General features: G+C 42.3%; 1 protein-coding gene across 2 annotated transcripts in view; it reads left to right on the top strand.

The window, feature by feature from the left end:
- The window catches only part of SUFU (SUFU negative regulator of hedgehog signaling), a 105,905-nt gene that overhangs the window by 48,326 nt on the left and 38,106 nt on the right, over positions 1 to 19,473 (top strand). The window lies entirely within an intron of this gene.

Here is a 19,473-nt window from a genome sequence, read left to right as displayed (position 1 = left end):
TTTCATATTTTACTTTATATATTTGTCTGTTTGGATTTCTTATAATAAGCCTGTATTACTTTGTACCTTAAGTAAATATATAATTGAAAATGAAAAATAAACATTATCTAAATCCCAGCCCCTGAGACAACCACTCTTAACATTTGGTTGCCATCCTTCTAGACATGTCTCTATGCATAAAATAACTAGACAAGCTAACTAACTTAGTATTATATGTATATGCTTTCTTCACCCAGCATTATGTCACGGAAGTCTTTCTAGCTAAGTAAATAGAGATCAATAGCAACGTCTGTAATGTTTGTATGGTGTTGCACTGCATGATAGCCAAAGGAAAATGGGGTTTTCCTCTGCTGCTCTACTTACGTCGGTGACCAGATGCGTAGGTTTTTTCATACCAAGCCATTCTCCAATTCTCTGCAGTTACCAACTGCGTGTCCTCCAATTCAATTCAGTTGTGATACTATCTACCTGGAGTTAGTATTGGATCCCTCAAGTCAGGGCTCAGTCCCACAAGACTGCCCCTACTTCAGACGTGCCCATCACAAGCACCAGGTTGTCGCCTGCTCTTCTGACCAACAGCTATAAATCAGGGTTCCCGTGACCCCCTCCTTGGGTTTGATAATTTGCTAGAATAGCTCACAGAACTAGGGAAAACAGTTTGCTTACTAGATTACTGGTTTATTATAAAAGGATACAACTCAGGAACAACCAGATGGAAGAGATGCATAGGGCAAGGTATATGGGAAGAAGTGTGGGGTTTCCATGCCTTCTCTAAGTGTGCCACCCTCCCAGTACCTCCACATATTCACCAACCCAGAAACTCTCCAAACGCCATACTTTAGGGATCCTTATGGAGGCTTCATCACGTAGGCGTGATTGATTATTAACTTCACCTCTAGCCCCCTCCCCTCCCTAGAAGATGGGCAGTGAGGCTGAATGTTCCAAGCTTCTAATCATGGCTTGGTCTTTCTGGTGACCAGCCCCCATCCTTAAGCTATTCAGGAGCCTGCTAAGAGGTGCCTCATTAAAACAAAAGATGCTCCTATCACCCAGGAAATTCCAAGGGATTTAGGAGCTCTATGTCAGGAACCAGGGTCAAAGACCAAAAATAAAAGATGCTTCTAGCACATTTATTGCTTAGGAAATTACAAAGGTTTTTGGAGCTCTAGCCAGGAGCCAGGGACAAAACCCAACAAATATATTTCTTATTATATCACAATATCACAGATAGTAAGATAACAGACCCCTCCAGTATAAACAGACCCTTCTTGATGAACTTTCGGATAGTTTCCAGTTTTCCCCACTTTAAAAAACACTCTAAGGAACATGCATGTGTGTACATTTTGGCAACCGTGTTCAATTATCTCAGAATAAATTTCTAAAGTGGGGTTGCTGGGTCAAAGGGTCTGCGCATTTTCCAGTTTAGTTTTTATGTCCAGCTGCCCTCCATGAAAGTAATTCCACGAGGCTGGATGGTACCCAGCCACGACTGTCACTGTGCTGTCACCTGCAGTCACGGCCACTTGGCAGCCCAGGCACCACGGAAGCACTGTGTAGCCTTTCAAGTCCACAAAATGAGTCACAGAAGTCTTCCAGCTTTTGAAAACTTCAAGGCTGGCTTTATTCCAATGTCAAGGAATTCTTTGAGGCTTGGAGGCCTATAGGCTGAGAAAACTCCATGGCTCTCAGAAGGCCCAGCTAAATGCACTTCCAGGGTCACTCTCACAACTCAGTCCCTACTCCGTCCCTCCAAGCAGGAAGAAACGTCCTGGCAAGGAGTTTGGCCTAAACACCAAAATTTATTGCTGCTGCTTCCTATAACCAGATCACCCAAAATTGGTTATCCCCAAACCTTTTCCTGTATCTGGTCGGTGGGGAACCTTAGAAGTACATGGGCAGACACGTAGACAGTCTGGTCTTTACACATACACTCAGAAGAGTAAGTGGCTGCTTCGTGTTCCATCTCCAACCCAACAGCCCCTCCTGGGTGCCGCGTCCTACGAGGGACATTGACAAGTCAGAGCGTATCCAGAGAAGAGTGGCTTTCAGACGGGCAAAAACTCTCTTAAACTGTGGTATGTGAGGAATGGCTTTAAAAGTGAGGAAACTGGAAATGTTTTAGTCTGAAGAAGAAAAGACTTTGAGATGAGGTGTGGGGAGTGGTGAACTATGACCCACAACAGGTGTTTTAAAAATATTTGAGGTCTTGCCATATGGAAGAGGGATTTGACTTTTTCTTTGTTACCCAGAGGAGAGAACCAGAAAGCTGTTAACCATTCTTTGGGATGTGGAAGCATTTCCTCACGTGGGCAGCCTCTGGAGGCAGCACACTCACCATCTCTGAAACACACGAATGAAGTCTGGGCATCTCTGGCCCAGGTCTTGGTAGAGGGGCTTTAAGTGCTGGCCATGGGATTGCTGATGTGGGAGCTCAGACCACTGAAGCCAGAGGCTACTTAGTACACGCTTGTTTTTCTTCTAATCCAGCATGCTGAGAACCACTTCTGCCGTGCTCCAATCTGACTTTCTGCAAACGGCCTGCCTCCTTCCCCTGCCTGGTGCTTTCTGTTCCAGGCCCCTTCGGGTCTGACCCAGCTGGGTGATCTCTGAGAACACTCATAAATACTGTAGCTGTGTTTCTTGATGTAAACTAAGGAAGGAGTGGGGTTAGTTTCCTGAGCCAAAAATTAGAATCCTGGCTCCCTGAGGAAGTGGTCTGCTTTGCCCCCGGGGATGGACTCTCTGTCTCACTTCTCGCTGCACTCTTCTGCCTTCACTCTTTTTTCTTGTAAACAGTGGCCATGTTTTCCAGTGGTAGAATCTTTCAAATAAATAACAGTTGCTTAATTTGTACGGCATTTTCATCACACAAGGCAATTTTTATGTATTTTAACTCTTTTATTTGATTCTAAAAACTACCCTGCAAGGTAGACAGTACCGTCATGTTTTGATACACAAAATAAAGATTACAGAGAAGTTAAGACACTTTTAAAGTTACACAGCAAAGGAAAATCTGAGAATAAAGCAAGAGAAGTGCCATTACGTGGAGAATCTTCACTTGAGGATCTGTTTTTGCCTTGGACTTGAGGGTAAACATCATGCATTTGAGGTGACTGTCCCCTGATGCTCTCACCTTACGCTCTGGTGGCCAGTGACAGAGCTAAGAGAAGTCAGTGTTTTATTAATTTAACCCTGGGGGTTGCCATAGATGAGGTCAACTAAAAAGCTCTTTGGGTTAAAAGTTGATGTTTCAAGCAAATGGCCCATAAAGACATGAAAAGAAAGATGTTTGCCTCACTCATAATAAGAGAAATGCAAGTTAAGCTACCCTGAGATACAACTTCTCACTTGTCAGATTAGCAGAAATCCAATTTTGATAGCATACCCTGTTGTCAAGCTCGGAGGAAACAGGCACTTTCATCCTTTCATGGGGAGATGCAAAATGGTGCTGTGTGGAAGAGAACGGATGAGTATCTAGCAAAATGCTTATCTGTTTACCCTTTGACGCAGCAATCTCACTTCTAGGAATCCCAAAGATCTGAGCAAAAATATGAAGACATTCACAAATGGCTGTTGACTGAAGCACTCTTTGTAATAACCAGTGCAGGCATCTTCTCACAGCAGTGATGGGTGCGTGGGAAGAAGTGGACATGGGTGCCTGCTTTGTCAAGCCTCTGCTTGTGTTTGCTCCTGTCCCGTTGGCCAGAGTAAGTCCCATGGCCAAGCCTAGGGTCAGAGGGGGAGGGGATTAAGGAGTTATAGGTAAAATACATGAATGCAGAGAGAATATTAATTGGGGTTACTAATGCAATCAGTTTGGCACCAGGAAATTAAAGTCTTTCTTGTAATTCATACAGCATGTTTTATGTGTTTATGATCTTGGTCATATAAATAGAATACATTCTAGGTTAATGAGATATCTCTTAATATGTATAAATCCAACCACTGTATTTCAGATATTTCAGTATACATTAGGCAGTTATGTTTGGGAATATGAATACTCATCATTCTATCTGTGCAGTAAAGGACTTGATGGTAATAGTGATAACGTTGGTGAGCGTAACCAGTGGAACTGCCTCATCAAAAATGTCTGTGGGGCTGGCCTGGTGGCATAGTGGTTAAGTTTGCACCCTCCGCTTTGGTGGCCCAAGGTTTGCGGGTGCAGACCCACACGCCGTTCGTCAAATCATGCTGTGATGGTGTCCCACATACAAAATAGAGGAAGATTGGCAGAGCTGTTAGCTCAGAGCCAATCTTCCTCACCAAAAAACAAGAACAAAAACAGAATGTCTGTGCAGTGTCCTCAGGGTGATTATTTAAAATGGCAGGCAAATGAATCAATGCAAAACATTTTCTTTTTCATTCAGCCTAAAAAGTTGTCAAATATTCAGGGATATAGAATCAAATAGAAGGCATTGTGACTGAAATAAAACTATGGCTATTGTAATCTTAAGAAAGAAAAAAGGAAAAAAAAAAAGCAATGTGGAGAAAAGTATGTATAGTAAGTTATCATTTGCATAAGAAAACATGTTTTTCTTTATATTTTTAAATGGAAGGATAAACCATAATATTTTTTAAATGGCGATCTATGGGAAAAGGAGGGAACAGAAGGGGGAGCACAGGAACCCAGACTTTTCTGAGTATGCTTTGTTTTTCAGATTTATGACTTTGGAACCATGTAAAATTTCATATAATTATAAAACAAAATTAAATCAAAATGAACATGAACATTTTTCCTGTGTTCACTTTCTGTGCTATAAAACAAATTATCACAAAATTAGTGGCTTAAAACAACACACATTTAATATTACCTCACAGTTTGTTGGGTCAGTGGTCTGAGCACAGCTTTCTGGGTCCTCTGCTCGGGGTCTCACGAGGCTGAAATCAAAGTGTTTGCTGCGCTGCATTCTTATCTGGGGGCTCTACCGGGGAGGGACCTGCCTTCAAGTTCCCTCAGGCTGTTGGCAGAATTCCTTTCCTTGCACCTATAGGATTCAAGGCAGCTTGCTTCTTCAAAGCTAGCAACGCAGAAAGAGTCTCTGACGTGTGTGTGTGTGTGTGTGTGTGTACAGTCCTTTTTAAAAGGGTTTTCACCCGATTCAGTCAAGTCTACTAAAGAAAATCTCCATTTGATTTGGCCTCACACCCATTAGGATGGTTACTATTAAAAAAAAAAAAAACCCAGAAAGTAGTAAGTGTTGGCAAGGATTTGGAGAAACTGGAATGCTTGTGTGTTGCTAGTAGGAATGTAAAATAGTGCAGTCACTATGGAAAACAGTATAACGGTTCCTCAAGAAGTTAAACATAGAATTAGCATATGATCTAACAGTTCCACTTCTGGGCATATATCCAGAAGAATTGAAAGCAGGGTCTCAAAGAGATATTTGTACACCCATGCTTATAGCAACATTATTTGCAATAGCCAAAAGGTGGAAGCAACCCAAATGTCCATCAACAGACGAATTGATAGACAAAACATGGTATATACATACAATGGAAAATTATTCAGCCTAAAAAAGGAAGGAAATTTTAACACATGCCACAATCTGGATGAACCTTGAGGACATTATGCTATTATTAAGCCAGTCACAAAAAGACAAATATTGTGATATTCCACGTATATGTGATATCTGGAGTAAGTCAAATTCATAGAGACGAAAAGTTGAATGGTGGGTGCCAGGGGCTGTGGGGAGGGGTGGAATGAGGAATTGTTGTTTAATGGGTACAGAATTTCAGTTTTTCAAGAAAAGAGTTCTAGAGATTGGCTGCACAACACTGTGGGTTATGTGACACTGCTGAACTGTACGCTTAAAGGTGGTTAAGATGGTAAATTTCATGTTATGTGTATTTTATTACAACTAAAAATCAAAAATCAAAAAATTTAAAAACCAACTGAGTTGGGATCTTAATTACATCTGTAAAATCTCTTTACTTTTGCCATATTCTGTTGGCAAGAAGCAAGTTATAAGTCTTGCCCACGCTCAAGGGGAGAGAATTATACAAGGTGTGAACACCAGAGGAGTGGGGGTCGGGGGGCAGCCTTAAAGTCGGCCTGCTGCATTTCCTAAAAATTAAAAGCAAAATGGAACAAATAAAATTCACAGCAGATGAGTGTAATGTCAGAAAAATACACATAGATTTTAAAACACAGTAATTTAACTGTATATCCCTAATAGGTATATCACAAAGACAAAAAACACTTTTCAGTAATCATATTGTTAATAATAATATTATTATTCTGAAACTAGTGTATGTATGTAATAGGATAAAGCAAATAAGTAATTACATTAGAAACCAAGATTTTCAGCATAAGAGAAAAAAGTACAGATATAAAAATCAAATAAGTAAAAATGCTGTATTATTAAATTTTAACTGGAAATATCAGGATGAACTCAAGGTGTGTTTTCTCTTTTTAAAAAAGAAATTTAATATCTGTTCACCAAAAAACTCTTGAAACAATAATCAATCCAATAGCAATAAGCACTTCTGGGCCCAGATTGTGGTCACTATTTACCATTTCTTATTAAAAGAAACCAGGTCTTTTTGGAGAAATGGCTGATTCCAGATATGGTACAGAAAATATACAAGATGAACTTACAACATCTTTTTATACCAGAAAACAAGGAAGCTACCAAAGATTGCGAGGGTCATATCAACAGACCCAGAAGTCTATTGTAGAGACTTCCACCAGCCAAAGATAGGACAATATAAGTATTAATACAATAGCAACTGCAATGGATTGAAACACATCAAATATATTAAAATCCATATGTTCATAATAATATTTAAAAAGGCAAACAACAAAAAAACTTGACTGATCATCTTTAGAAGATTGACAATTTATTATTCTCAAACTGGCAAATAAAGGAAAAGGGCCACACATTTAATCTAATTTTCCTGTATAAATTACCTTAGGGTAACTTTAGAGAAGATTTCCAGCTAAAAAATTATAAAGAATGATAGAATCATATTTGGAACATCCTAACAAAATACTGGATCTAGGCAGTTGTCATCACTGGCTGCTAATGTCACAACTTCTAGTTCTCACCTTTGGTATTTACGGGAAACGCCAAGGGACGGAGGAATATGATAAATGACACCATGGGAATGCAATCAGCAAAATTCAGGCTGCGGGAAATTCTGCTGGACAAACAACTGTGTTTCTTCAACAAGAGGGAAAAAAGAGGAAGAGGGAAAAACTTTTAGAATAAAAAGCCTTGGGGCCAGTCCCGGGGCCGAGTGGTTAAGTTCTGCGCTGTGCTTTGGAGGCCCAGGTTTTTGCTGGTTCAGATCCTGGGCGTGGACAAGGCACTGCTCCTCAGGCCATGTTGAGGCGGTGTCCCACATGCCACAACTAGAAGGACCCACAACTAAAATATACAACTATGTACTGGGGAGATTGGGGGAGAAAAAGCAGGGAAAAAAAAGAAGATTAGTAACAGTTGTTAGCTCAGGTGCCAATCTTAAAAAAAAAAAAAAAAGAATAAAAAGCCTTAAAAAAATAAACCAGGGGGGCTGGCCCAGTGGAGACCTATACACCGCTTATCAACCCATGCTGTGGCAGGCATCCCCCATGTAAAGTAGAGGAAGAAGGGCATGGATGTTAGCTCAGGGCTAATCTTGCTAAAAAAAAAATAATAAATAAATAAACAAACAAACAAACCAAGGGCCAGCCTGGTGGCATAGTGGTTAAGTTTGTGTGCTCCACTTCAGGAGCCCTGGGTTCACGGGTTCAGATCATGGGTGCAGACCTATACACCACTCATCAAGCCATGCTGTGGAGGCGTCCCATATACAAAATAGAGGAAGATTGGCAGAGATGTTAGCTCAGGGACAATCTTCCTCAAGAAAAAAAAAAAAAGATTGGTGGAGATGTTAGCTCAGGGCCAGTCTTCTTCACCAAAATAAATAAAAATAAAACAGCCAATACACTGTGTGATCCTTGTTTTGATAGTAATTTGAACAAACCAACAGTAAAAGACATTTATGGATAGTCAGTTTGAACAATAACTTTGGTATTTGATAATATTCAGAAACTAGTGTCATTTTTCAGGTGTGATGCTTGTAATGGTGGTTATGTTTTTAGAAAGAGTCCTTATCATTTAGAGATTCATACTAAAATGTTTATGGATGAATGATAGGATGTCTGAGATTTGCTTCAAAATAATCCTATGGGGATAGGGCGGGAAGTTGGTGGGGGTGGTTATAGATGATTCAGATTGTCCATGAGTTGATAATTACTGAAGCCAAGTAATGGTTAGATGGGAGTTCATTGTATTATTTTCTCTACTTTGGTTGAAAATTCACCTTAAGTTATTTGTTTATTTTCTTGTTTTCAGTACCTAAGTTTCACATGAGGAGTGACAGAATTTTTTTCTAACGTGCTTTCACGAGGTACAAAGTGCAAAGAAGCTATCTGGTGGGGTGGGCAAGCCCTAGTGGATTAAGTGAGAAAGAATTCCTTAGAAACCATGTCCTCCTGTTCTCTCAAGTCACCTTCATACCACGTGCTTTCCTTTCTCGTCAGACGGTTTCAGTGTGGTTGGTGGCTGGGAAGAAGGGTTGAAATTTATTGTTTTGGTTTGATTGATTCATCCAGTTTTCTCTGCCGCCAGACTGAATCTAGTGACTCTTTCCTGAGAGTGTTGGGGTGAAACCCTGAGCTGCACCAGGCCTGCCATTGAACGGTTCCACTCTCGATTACGTTTGAACTTGTAGTCTGGGTGAGGGTAGACTTGTTTTCTGTGATCAGGACAGTACTTGAGATAAGCATTTCTTTTTTGTTCTACTTAACTTCTTATCTGGCTCCAGAAGGTTTCTCTCTTTGTGTTAATTGAAAACCAAATGCTTCCTGTACATACAGCCAGGGCATAACCAGGTTCTTCTTCTGAAAGGTGCCGGGACCATTCTGTCCTCATTACCCTCTCTCCTGAAGGAAGAACAGAGATGCTTATTCTCTCTGCACCTCCTAGCCTATAAATGTCAAGAATACAACTCTCTCCCTTCCCAAAGCAAACGCAAATTGACAGTAAAGCAAAAAAGTTTGTCCTAGAGTAGTGTGTCCCTCCAGATTTCCAGACTTCTGCAAAGGGGCAAAATGCCCTCTCTCTTTGGAATTAGGCAAAATTAGGGCTATGCTAAAGTTCTTTGACTCAGGAATGATTATAGATAGAAATGCAGCTGTGCCCCGGAGCAGAAGGGCATCGGCTCTGTCCACCCCTAACAAATGGGACTCTTCGGTGTGTACGCTCCTCTTCACTGGGCCTGTCTGGCTGTTGGCCTATAAATGTATTTACCATTTTGATTTTAGATTTAGATGTTTTAAGAGCAGTGTTAACCCTGAGCTGCAAAGCAGTAAGAATGCTGAAAGTACTAATAAGAAACAGTGTACCGTGTACAGAAATGGGACTAAGAACAAAAACTGCAAGGGAGAGAAGGGGTATTGTTTTTAGGTAACTGACCATAACCACTAAGAGAGGAAGAAAAATAAAGAAATGGGGAAAGTTTGAAGTCCGTGGCAAGAGGACCAGCATCATTTGTTTGGTTAATTCAGGAGAAGGTGGGGCGTTTAAGAACTTAAAAGCTTAGCTGGTGAAAGTGCCACTGGTGACATTTTAGATGTGAGCCAAGGATGGTCCAGTAGATTCCAGGCCCGTCCAGATCTGCGCTCAGAGTGGTGGGGTAGCCAGTGCGATGGCTGTCGGAGCTGCTAAAGGACTTCCTGCTGCACGTCAGAGATAGCAAGGAGGAGTTCTTCTCTCTAATTTTATTTTTTAAAAATATCCCGATAATTCATAAATGCATTTTGGAGGTTGAAAATTCAGACTCTACAGATAATGTCAGAGTCCCCCTTGATTGCATGACCCAATCCTAGGCCTTTCCCTAAAGGGAACCACTTTTCTGTTTGGTGTGGGTCCTTGCAACCATCTAGACTTTCTTCTGTGTATTCATGTTCCTTCTAGGTACCTATAGAAATGGTTTGGGTTTATATATATATTTTTTCCTTCTTTAATGTAAGTGAAATTGTACTGTCTTTCACAATTGGATCTTTTGGTTAACGGTATATCTTGGAGATCTTTCCATGTCAATATATGAAGATTGATCTAATTCGTTTTTACTGCTGCCTGTGACTTTGTAGTATGGATAAGCCATAATTTAGCCATTCTCTTAGTGACGCACATTTAGATTGTTTCCATTTTTCCACTATTGCAAACAGTGCACGGATGCTGTGAACATCCTTGTTCATTCCTCCTTGTGAGAATGTTTTGCTGTAGTATAGATACTAAGAGGTAGAATGATTAGGTTTTATATTAACAGGTTCTGCCATGTGGCCCTCCAGAGTGACTGTACTAGTTTACATGTGCCTGGCAAGTAAATAGATTTTCATTTACTCTCGATCATGTAGATCGAGCTAGTCTATTCAGGAAAAAAGAGGGAAGAAGTAGAGTCATAGGCTTGATTTTAAAGCTTTAAAGGATCTCCTGGCATTTCTTTGGTTGAAATGTATATATGGACTGCAAGTTTAAAACCCCCTGTCACTGTGGCTTTAAGAACAAAGGAGCTTGTACTCTGACCTGCATGTGGGTGGTTGGGCCCTCTGTGCTGGTTAAGGAGAGTGAGAGGAGCAAGAGCAGTTTTTGCCCTGTTACAAGCCTCTGGGCAGAAGACTCTTCCTTCCCATACTGACAGGCATCTAAACAGACAGAGCTGTTTAGAACAAAAGTGAAAGCAGCTACTAGCTTAGGACTCAAGGCTCCCTTGAAACGGTGAGCAAGGACCTGTATTCCTTACAGGAGGGCATGGCACATAGTGGATGAATGAATAGGATTTGACTAGTGACAGCTACAAGCTGTGGCGGGTAAACCCCTGCCAAGCTGTTTACAGTCAAGGTACCCACTGTCACCTTGGAGAGAATGAGGTTGTCCTGCCGTGGCCCTGTGCGTGTGCGTGCAGACTCAAGGTGAGTGTCAGGCATCTGCAGCCTGCCTCTGGGGGAACCACACCATTGCCGGGTGGTGAGCCAGTCTGAAAAGGTCTGCAGCGCCCCCAGAGACTCGCTTTTGGGTGAGAGCCCCAGAGCCCCAGCAGCCCATGAGCCTCCTGCCTCCCCTGCTGCAACCCCTATTCCAGTTTGCTGAGCTTATGAAAGAGATTTCCCTTACACTTCAGTATTTGCCTTTGTGATTGTGGCTTTGAGGGAGAGGGAGGAAGCTGGAGAGCCAGAGGTTTTTAAGAAAATACATAGGGAAACAATTTTGAGTCTCCTTTGACTGGCTTTCTAATCCTTGGTGATTTGTTTGATTCTGGGCAAAACCTAAAAGGAATATCCTTTATGTTTCCTTTCAGTTTTTTAAGAACAAACATGCTTTCTCTTGCTCTTTCTGTAATCAAGCGGTACAGCACGTCTGTTTCCCGCACAGTGTCTTGCAACCACATTTAGCCAAATTAATATCGGACAGAACTGGTTGAGGGAAGCTCTCTAACCAAACACTCAAATTAACTTTCAAGTCATGAAACTGCTTTCAGAACTTTAAAAAGGTGGGAGAGGGGTTTCATTCTTGCTTCCACCCCTTGACCAGGTTGGAAAAGTGACGACTGGCCACCATCCACACTATCCGCCCAGCCATGAAGAACTTCGCCTGCTACCCACAGAGGCTCGTTCTCACCCGTGCGGGGAATCTGCCTCTCCCTTCTGCACACACAGTTTGTTTTATTGTTATGTTGTCGTTCTTGAAGAAAGGCTTCTGTCTTGGCCTTTCTTTGGAAGTGTTTGATTTGAAACCCTGTAGTGGGGCTGTTGTGCACTCATGCTCCTGGAGTCTCCTTCTCTATAAGCATCTTGTCTGCTGTGCATGTATGTGGAGAAGGGCGCGGGTGCCAAATTCTGTTGTTTTCCACCAGTTGAAGCCCCTGAGCTCCAGAGTATCCCACTCTTATCTTCTCCTTGCAGCGCTCAAGCATTAAAGGGGAATTACCCAGGACATACCTGTTTTTTGCTCCTATATGATGTGCATACATCGTTGCTCTCCACTGCTATCCAGAGTACCTGGGGGGGCCTTGCCTCACCATGCTGCAAGGCTCTGGACTGAACTCTTAGCTTTGGCTTGGGGATGGGGAGTAGGGCAGGCAGGCAGGCAGTGCTCACTCGCAGCTTTGTGAGGATCCCTGGAGGAAGGCGAGTTTCTGTTACCAGGAAGAGGTGAGTGCTGATCTTCCCCAGTGGGAAAAGGGCCTGTGTCCTTCCTTTGGTGGGTGCTGTCAGGTGGAGGTGGAGGAGGCCTGGATGCTCTTGAGTCCTAGGGTGCTAGGATAGCTAGGGCAGAGCCCTCTGTGCAATGCTGGGGGTCACTCCTTCCCCAGAATGAGCATAGCATCTCATGGGTATATTAAGGGCTTCAGAAATGTAGTCTGTGGCAGTGGCATCAGGCTGTCCTACACCCTATGACTTCCTAAAATTTTGTAGGCTCTTCATTTCTGGAAATATACCAAGAAACAAATAGACTAGGCACACGCATCCCCGCTTACCTCCCCCCAGCTTGGATTAGAGTGCGGAGAAGACATCTGGGCTTCAGAAATTAGAATAGGATTATGCGAGGGGTCCAGCAAGGGCAGTGGGCACACTTAATGGCCCCAATTAGGAACATCTGGGCTGGGCAAAGGCCAACAGGACTGACTTTGAACTTTACCTCCTCCACTCCTCAGCCAGGGCTGGTTCATCCAGCAAAACCTCCAGGTTGTCTTGTCTCACTGGGGGTCATGAGGCTGCCTGGGCCTGTGCAGACTTGTATTTTTGCTCTCATAAATATAGTTCAGTTCATGGGCTTCAGTTGACTTTAAAGGGCTCTCTTCCAATCTCAGAGGAGACCTTCTCTGGGCCCAGCTCTGCCAAGCAGCCCACAGTGGCTGCAGCAGCAGCCTGGGCGTTCTCAGGAAGGAGGGTGAGGTTAGGCAGTTGCCAGATTCTCCCCATGTGTGTTGGCTTCATCCTGGGACTTTCTGGAGACAGGAGGACAGGCTCCCTTACCCTTCCTTATCAGCAGTCTGTGTTGCTGGGAGCATCTAGGGGTGTATCTGGCATTTTAGGGAAGAACTGCTAAACCCCCTTAAACCAGCACTGTGTCTTCAGTAGGATATTTAGGCCCTGGTTGTCAAAGTGATTTTTGAACACAAAGAAGGCAAGAAGGATGGAAACTGTTTGAGGGACTCTGATGGCTACCCCATTGTTCAGAAATTTGACTTAAAGTTGACAAACTCCAGCCTGCTTTGGGCCACCTCCCACCTTCCTGCTCTCTCTAAAACACCTCATGCAGACCAGCCACTCATTTGACACCTAGCACTATTCAGCTGGGTTTCCTTCCCTCACCCTCCATCCCTGGAACATGTAACCATCTCAGACCACTCGAAAGGGCGTTTAACTTCGGGACTTCAAGCTACAGCCATGGAGCTTTTGGGCTCCAAAAGACTACATTAACGCATTCTCCTTGCACCAAGTGTATTAGTTCTGACCACTGAGATGGGGAGTGGGACATGGGGCATTGCTTTCTGAGCTATTGTGTAAAAACATCACTGGCACTGTACTTTCACACAGAATTGAGACAGTCATTCTCCAGAGTTGGGATGAATTAAGGACTCCTGAAGAATGTATTTGTTTCTCAGTGTTTCAAAGGCAGCACTAATTATTTTGCAAACAATAGCTGTTTTCTTCTGCAACCCATTTCTGTCGATTTTGCTAACTTCTTATATCCAGTACAGTCAAGCTTCAAACCACCATGACTAAAGCTGGATGCTTTGGAGGTAGGGGTAGAGTGACGGCCAATTTGAGGGGCCAGTTAGAATCTGCATACCCATGCAGCGCCCCCAACTTTTAAGAGTTCTTGCCAGGGAGTTGTCTGTTAATGGAGAAGGAGACAGAGTAATGAAAACTTTCAACTAAGCAAGGGGCAGACTGTACCTGGAAGTGTTTGGACTCTTTGTCACCTTGGAGAGGTGTTTCCCCTCCGGTGAATTTGCCAAACAGGCAGCAGCTGCCGGAGGTTTCTCGTGGTACTTGGAGGCAGGTCTCAGAGGAAGAGGGAAGGAGGGAATGGAAAGTGAGCAGCCGGGCCTCACCTGGAATGGCCTGCCTTCAGACCCCAGGTGGGGCCTCTGCTGTGTCGTTGGGTGAGTGTCCCAGGGATTTGCATCCTAATGTCTTGGTAAGGATTCTTCAGCGATCTAGAGAGAGAAGGGAGAGGGAGCCAGCTCCTCTAACTACTGCACTGAACAGCTGGGCCTCCTACTGAGGCATTATTAGCATTTGAAAACCCCTCTGAAGGGGCTGAGAGCTTCCTGGGGTGGGCGCTGGGGCCTGAGTGCTGAGACCCATGGTGGCTCCACACAGAATGGGGCCGAGCATCCAGGGCATAAAGACCAGACCAGACTTGAGAATGAGCCCATTGTGGCTTTGTGCCAGGCTTGAAAACTGTGACCAAGGCTCTTTCATTGTTAAGAAAGACTGTTTCTTGGCCACAGCAGAGCTAGTAAGTCTGGTTCCGCCACCAGGCGGGGCTGGGGAGGAAAGACCCTGCCCCTGGGCTAGAAGGTTTTTAGCATCCTGCTCTCCAAACCTTTCTGTGGGTGGCTCTGCCTTCTCTACCTCTTCTCCCCTCTAACTCAGTCTTGATCACGCGCACTCAGGATGGAGTGTATTGGTCCTAGAGCAGCACCTGGGTCTGTCTCCCTTTCCTGCCTTGGAGTCTCCCCTCCTAGCTGTCTAAATTAAGCCCCTTCCCAAATGAAGTCCACAAAGTACATTCTGTTCATTCTAATTTCATTTAAACAGTTTGCGTTTGCACGGCATTTATTTTTAAATCATTGTCAATTCTGGTTAATAAAAGGTCATGACTCCAAATCTTTCCAGCCTAAGTCCCTGCCAGGTTTGGGGTATTTATTTCTGCAGACCAGACGTCAGCTAGACAAGGGGCACTGGAGGGAACGGGCCCAGCTCTTTCTTAAACCAGGGGTGATGGTGCCACCTACTGGCACTTGCTGTTAACAACAGGCTCTGTGGCATGTCTTGTTTTCTGGTAACCGGACTAGGACCTGGGTGGGAGTAGCTGCTGTCTTATATTCCAGTACGGGAATAATAACATGCAGCAGGGGAAAGAACACTGAGTAGACACACTATTTCCTGCGTACAGATGAGGAAACAGACTTATAAATTGTGATTGGGCAAGTTGCCCAGGGTCACAACTAGTAAGGGGCAGAGGCAAATAGGAGCAGGGCCTTCCCACCTGCAAAGTTAACCAGTCTGCCAGAGTTTGCCAGAGCCAGCAGGAGATTTTAGGTGGTAACTGGACAAGATGTTCAATAACATGATTAGTGAGGACTCTCTTCCCCCTTCAGTTCTCTGATTCAATCCTGCTGGTTTTGTCAATTTGATACGACTCTTTAAACCTCTAACAGCTCTTTACACCGTGTTCATTTCAGTTTTTAACAAAGGTAGGGAGGCAACAGTATCAGTGATAAATTAATAACATTTTATTTTCATTGAATTATTTTGAAGTTATCAAATTATCTTCCACTTTACGATAATCAACACTAATTTTTTTATTTTCCTTATTTAGTATGGTGATATGAAGTTTCCTTTTAAAGTAAGTTTGTTTAGGTTAGGAAAAGTCAGTCAAGTTTAGGGGGAAAAATACACGTAGGTAATGATACGGGTGGCACATAGATATGTCAACAATCCTGAGGGGTGTTAGAGATGACTCAGAAGTTTGGGAAATGTTGCGCTGTGCCCACATCGCTGACTTGCCCCGTGACTTTGCTTTCCTCATTTGTAGAAAATGCAAATGTTGGACTAGGTGATCTTTCAGGTCATGTAGACTTATAAAATGCTGTGATGTCTGGGCATTATGTGTCATGTTTCTCCCAGGCCAAGTTGCCTTCCCTGAGGTGGTGGTCACAAGGAACCCAGGGCCTTGGGCTTGCTTCACCCACTTTGCCTTTCCCCCAGGATTCTTCCCTTTCACCTACTGCATCCTTTCTTTTTGTAAAACCTCGTTATTGGGATATAATTCACATCCCATGTAATTCACAGTTGTGAAACCATCACCACAATGAGCCCTAGAACATTTTCATCACCCCCAAAAGCAACCCCATACCAGTCTTTCCCCATTCCTCCCTAACCATCCCAGCCGCAGGCACCCACTAATTTAGCCGTCTCCATAGATTTGCCTATTCTGGAGATTCCATATAAGTGGACTTTTGTGACTTCTGTGACTGGCTTCTTTCACTTAGCATGTTTTTAAGGTTCATGTTGTAGTATGTATCAGCACTTTATTCCTTTTTACTGCCAAATAATATTCCGTTGTGTGGATATACCACATTTTATTTATTCATTCATTAGTTGATGGACATTTGGGTTGTTTCCACCTTTAAGCTCTTATGAATAATGCTGCTATGAACATTCATATACAAGTCTTTGTGTGGACGTGTTTTCATTTCTCTTGGGTATGTACCTAGGAGTGGAATTGCTGGGTCATATGGTAACTCCATGTTTAACATTTTGTGGAATTGCCAAACTGTTTTCCAAAGCAGCCCCACTATTTTATATTCCTACCATCAGTGCACAAGGATTCCAATTTTTCCGTATCCTCACCAACACTTGTTATTTTCTTGGAGGGGGGGTATTTTATTTTTTATTTTTATAATAGCCATCCTAATGGATGTAAAGTAGTGTCTCATTGTGGTTTTGATTTGCATTTCTTTTTGCTTTCTTGATGGTACTGTTTCCAGCACAGCAGGTTTTAATTTTAGTGAAGTCCAATTTTTCTGTCTTTTGTTGCTTGTGCTTTTGGTGTTTGTCTAAAAACTATTGCCTAATCCAAGGTTAGAAGATGTACTCCTATGTTTCTTCTAAGAGTTTGATTGCTTTAACTATTACAGTTAGGCCTGTGATCCATTTTGAATTAATTTTTGCTTATGGTGTAAGGAAGGGATCCAACCTGATGCTTTTGTATGTGGCTATCCAGTTCTTCCAGCCTCATTTGCTGAAAAGACTGTTCTTTCGTATATTGAATAGTCTTTGCACTCTTGTCTAAAATTTATTGGCCGTAAATGTGCGGGTTTATTTCTGGATTCTAAATTCTGTTACCTTGATCAAAAGTCTGTCCGTAAGCCAGTACCACACTGTTGATAACTGTAGCTTTGTAGTAAGTTTTGAAATCAGGAAATTAAGTCTTTCAACTTTCTTTGTCTTTTTCAATATTGTTTTGGCTATTCTGTGTCCTTTGCATTTTCATATGAATTTTAGAATCAGCTTATGAATTTCTGCAGAAAAGGCATGTGGCATTTTGATAGGGATTACAGTGAATCTGTAGATCAATTTGGAGAATATTGCCACCTTAACAATATTTAAGCCTTCCAATCCATGATCATTGGATGTCTTTCCATTTATGTAAGTCTTCTCTAATTTCTTTCAACAATGTTTATAGTCTTCAGAGTACAAGTTTTACATTTCTTTTGTTAAGTTTATCCCTAAGTATTGTATTCTTTTTCATTCTATTATAAATGGAATTTTTTTTTTTTAAGATTTTATTTTTTTCCTTTTTCTCTCCAAAGCCCCCCAGTACATAGTTGTATATTCTTCGTTGTGGGTCCTTCTAGTTGTGGCATGTGGGACGCTGCCTCAGCATGGTTTAATGAGCAGTGCCATGCCCAGGATTCGAACCCGAAACACTGGGCCGCCTGCAGCGGAGCGTGCGAACTTAACCACTCGGCCATGGGGCCAGCCCCACTGGAATTGTTTTCTTAATATAATTTTCAGATTGTTCGTTGCTAGTGTGTAGAAATACAACTGGTTTTTGTATATTGCTCTTGTACCCTGCAACCTTGCTGAACATGTTTATTCTGATAGTTTTTCAGTGGATTCCTTAGGGTTTCTATGCACAAAATCATGTCATCTGCAAATAGAGATAGTTTTATTTACTTTCCAGTCTATCTAGATTTGTATTTCTTTTTCTTGCCTAATTGCCCTGGTTAGAACCTCTAATACAATGTTGAATAGAAGTGGCGATAGTGGGTACCTCTCTCTTGTTCCTGATCTTAGGGGAAATTAATCCAGTTTTTTACCATTAAGTATGATGTTAGCTGTAGGTTTTTTGTAGATGCCCTTTAACTGGTTGAAGACTTTCCCATCTATTCCTAGTTTGAGTATTTTTGTCATAAAAGAGTACTGGATTTTGCCAAATGCTTTTTCTGTGTCTATTGAGATGATCCTGTTTGTTTTGTTGTTTTTTTTAACCTTTATTCTATTGATGTGATATATTACATCGATTTTTTATGTTAAACCAACCTTACATTTCTGGGATAAATCCCACTTGGTCATAGTGTAAAACTCTTTTTATACGTTGCTGTGTTGGTTTGCTAGTATTTTGTTGAGGATTTTTGTGTCTGTATGAATAAGAGATATTGATCTATGGCTTTATTTTCTTGTAATGCCTTTGTCTGGTGTTTTTGGTATCAGGGTAATATTGGCTTCATAGAATGAATTGGGAAGTGGTACCTCTTCTTTTATTTTTGGGGAGAGTTTGTGAAGAACTGGTATTAATTCTTTTCTAAATGTGTGGTAAAATTTACCAGTGAAGCCATCTGGACCTGGACTTGTAGGGAGGGGGATTACTAATTCAATCTTTTTACTTGTTGCATTGTTTCTTACATGTACATCATGCAAGTTGCTTATAGACACACATTCCTGTAAAAGAAGAGGAAATGTAGAGTGAGTGGGCCCAGCAGGAGTTAGGAAGTTTGGAGGTTTCTAGAAGGCTCTGCCTGGAGCCATGCCTTCTCTCTCCTTTATTATCCCCTGTCTCTTAGAGGAAGCAGTCTTCCTTCTCCATCCTGAATGAATACTTTTGAGGTTAGCCTGTTCTTGCATGGACAAGGTGGTTATAACTTCACCTGACAAAGGAAGGAGTTAGGAGTTAGTATTCAGACTGAGACAAGTGAGAGCAGAAGCGCTTTCAGACCTTCCTGGGAGCCTTCAGGCTGGTGTGTGTGTGTGTGTGTGTGTCTGTGTGTGTGTGTGTGTCTGTGTGTGTTCATTCATGTTCTACCTTGCCATAAATATTGATCAAAAGGAAAGGGACTTCAGCTATTGAGATTCCTACATCATAAGTGATAGACCACGGTGAACTACCATACAGCCATTTAAAGAATGAGGTAGCTTTCTCTCTGCTGATATGAAATGATCTCCAAGATATGTAATTAAGTGAAATGTACCAAAGAGTGTGCTGCCATTTGTATTAGAAGGAAGAAAATGGAGAGGACCCATAGATGCATGTAGGCTGGTAAATGCAGAATACCCGTGGAAGGGTACCCAAGATCAGAGCCAGGGGTGGTGGGAGACTTCATACCACAGGGGTGTTTTTTCCCTTGTGGTTATGCTACCTTAAATACATTTTTTTAAAGTAATAGGCTTGTGTGAAGTGCAGT

The sequence above is a fragment of the Equus caballus genome, chromosome 1 (assembly GCF_041296265.1).
Source record: "Equus caballus isolate H_3958 breed thoroughbred chromosome 1, TB-T2T, whole genome shotgun sequence".
NCBI lineage: Eukaryota > Metazoa > Chordata > Mammalia > Perissodactyla > Equidae > Equus > Equus caballus.
The sequence above is the reverse complement of the archived record's forward strand: the minus strand, read 5'-3'. Positions and strand labels throughout refer to the sequence as shown.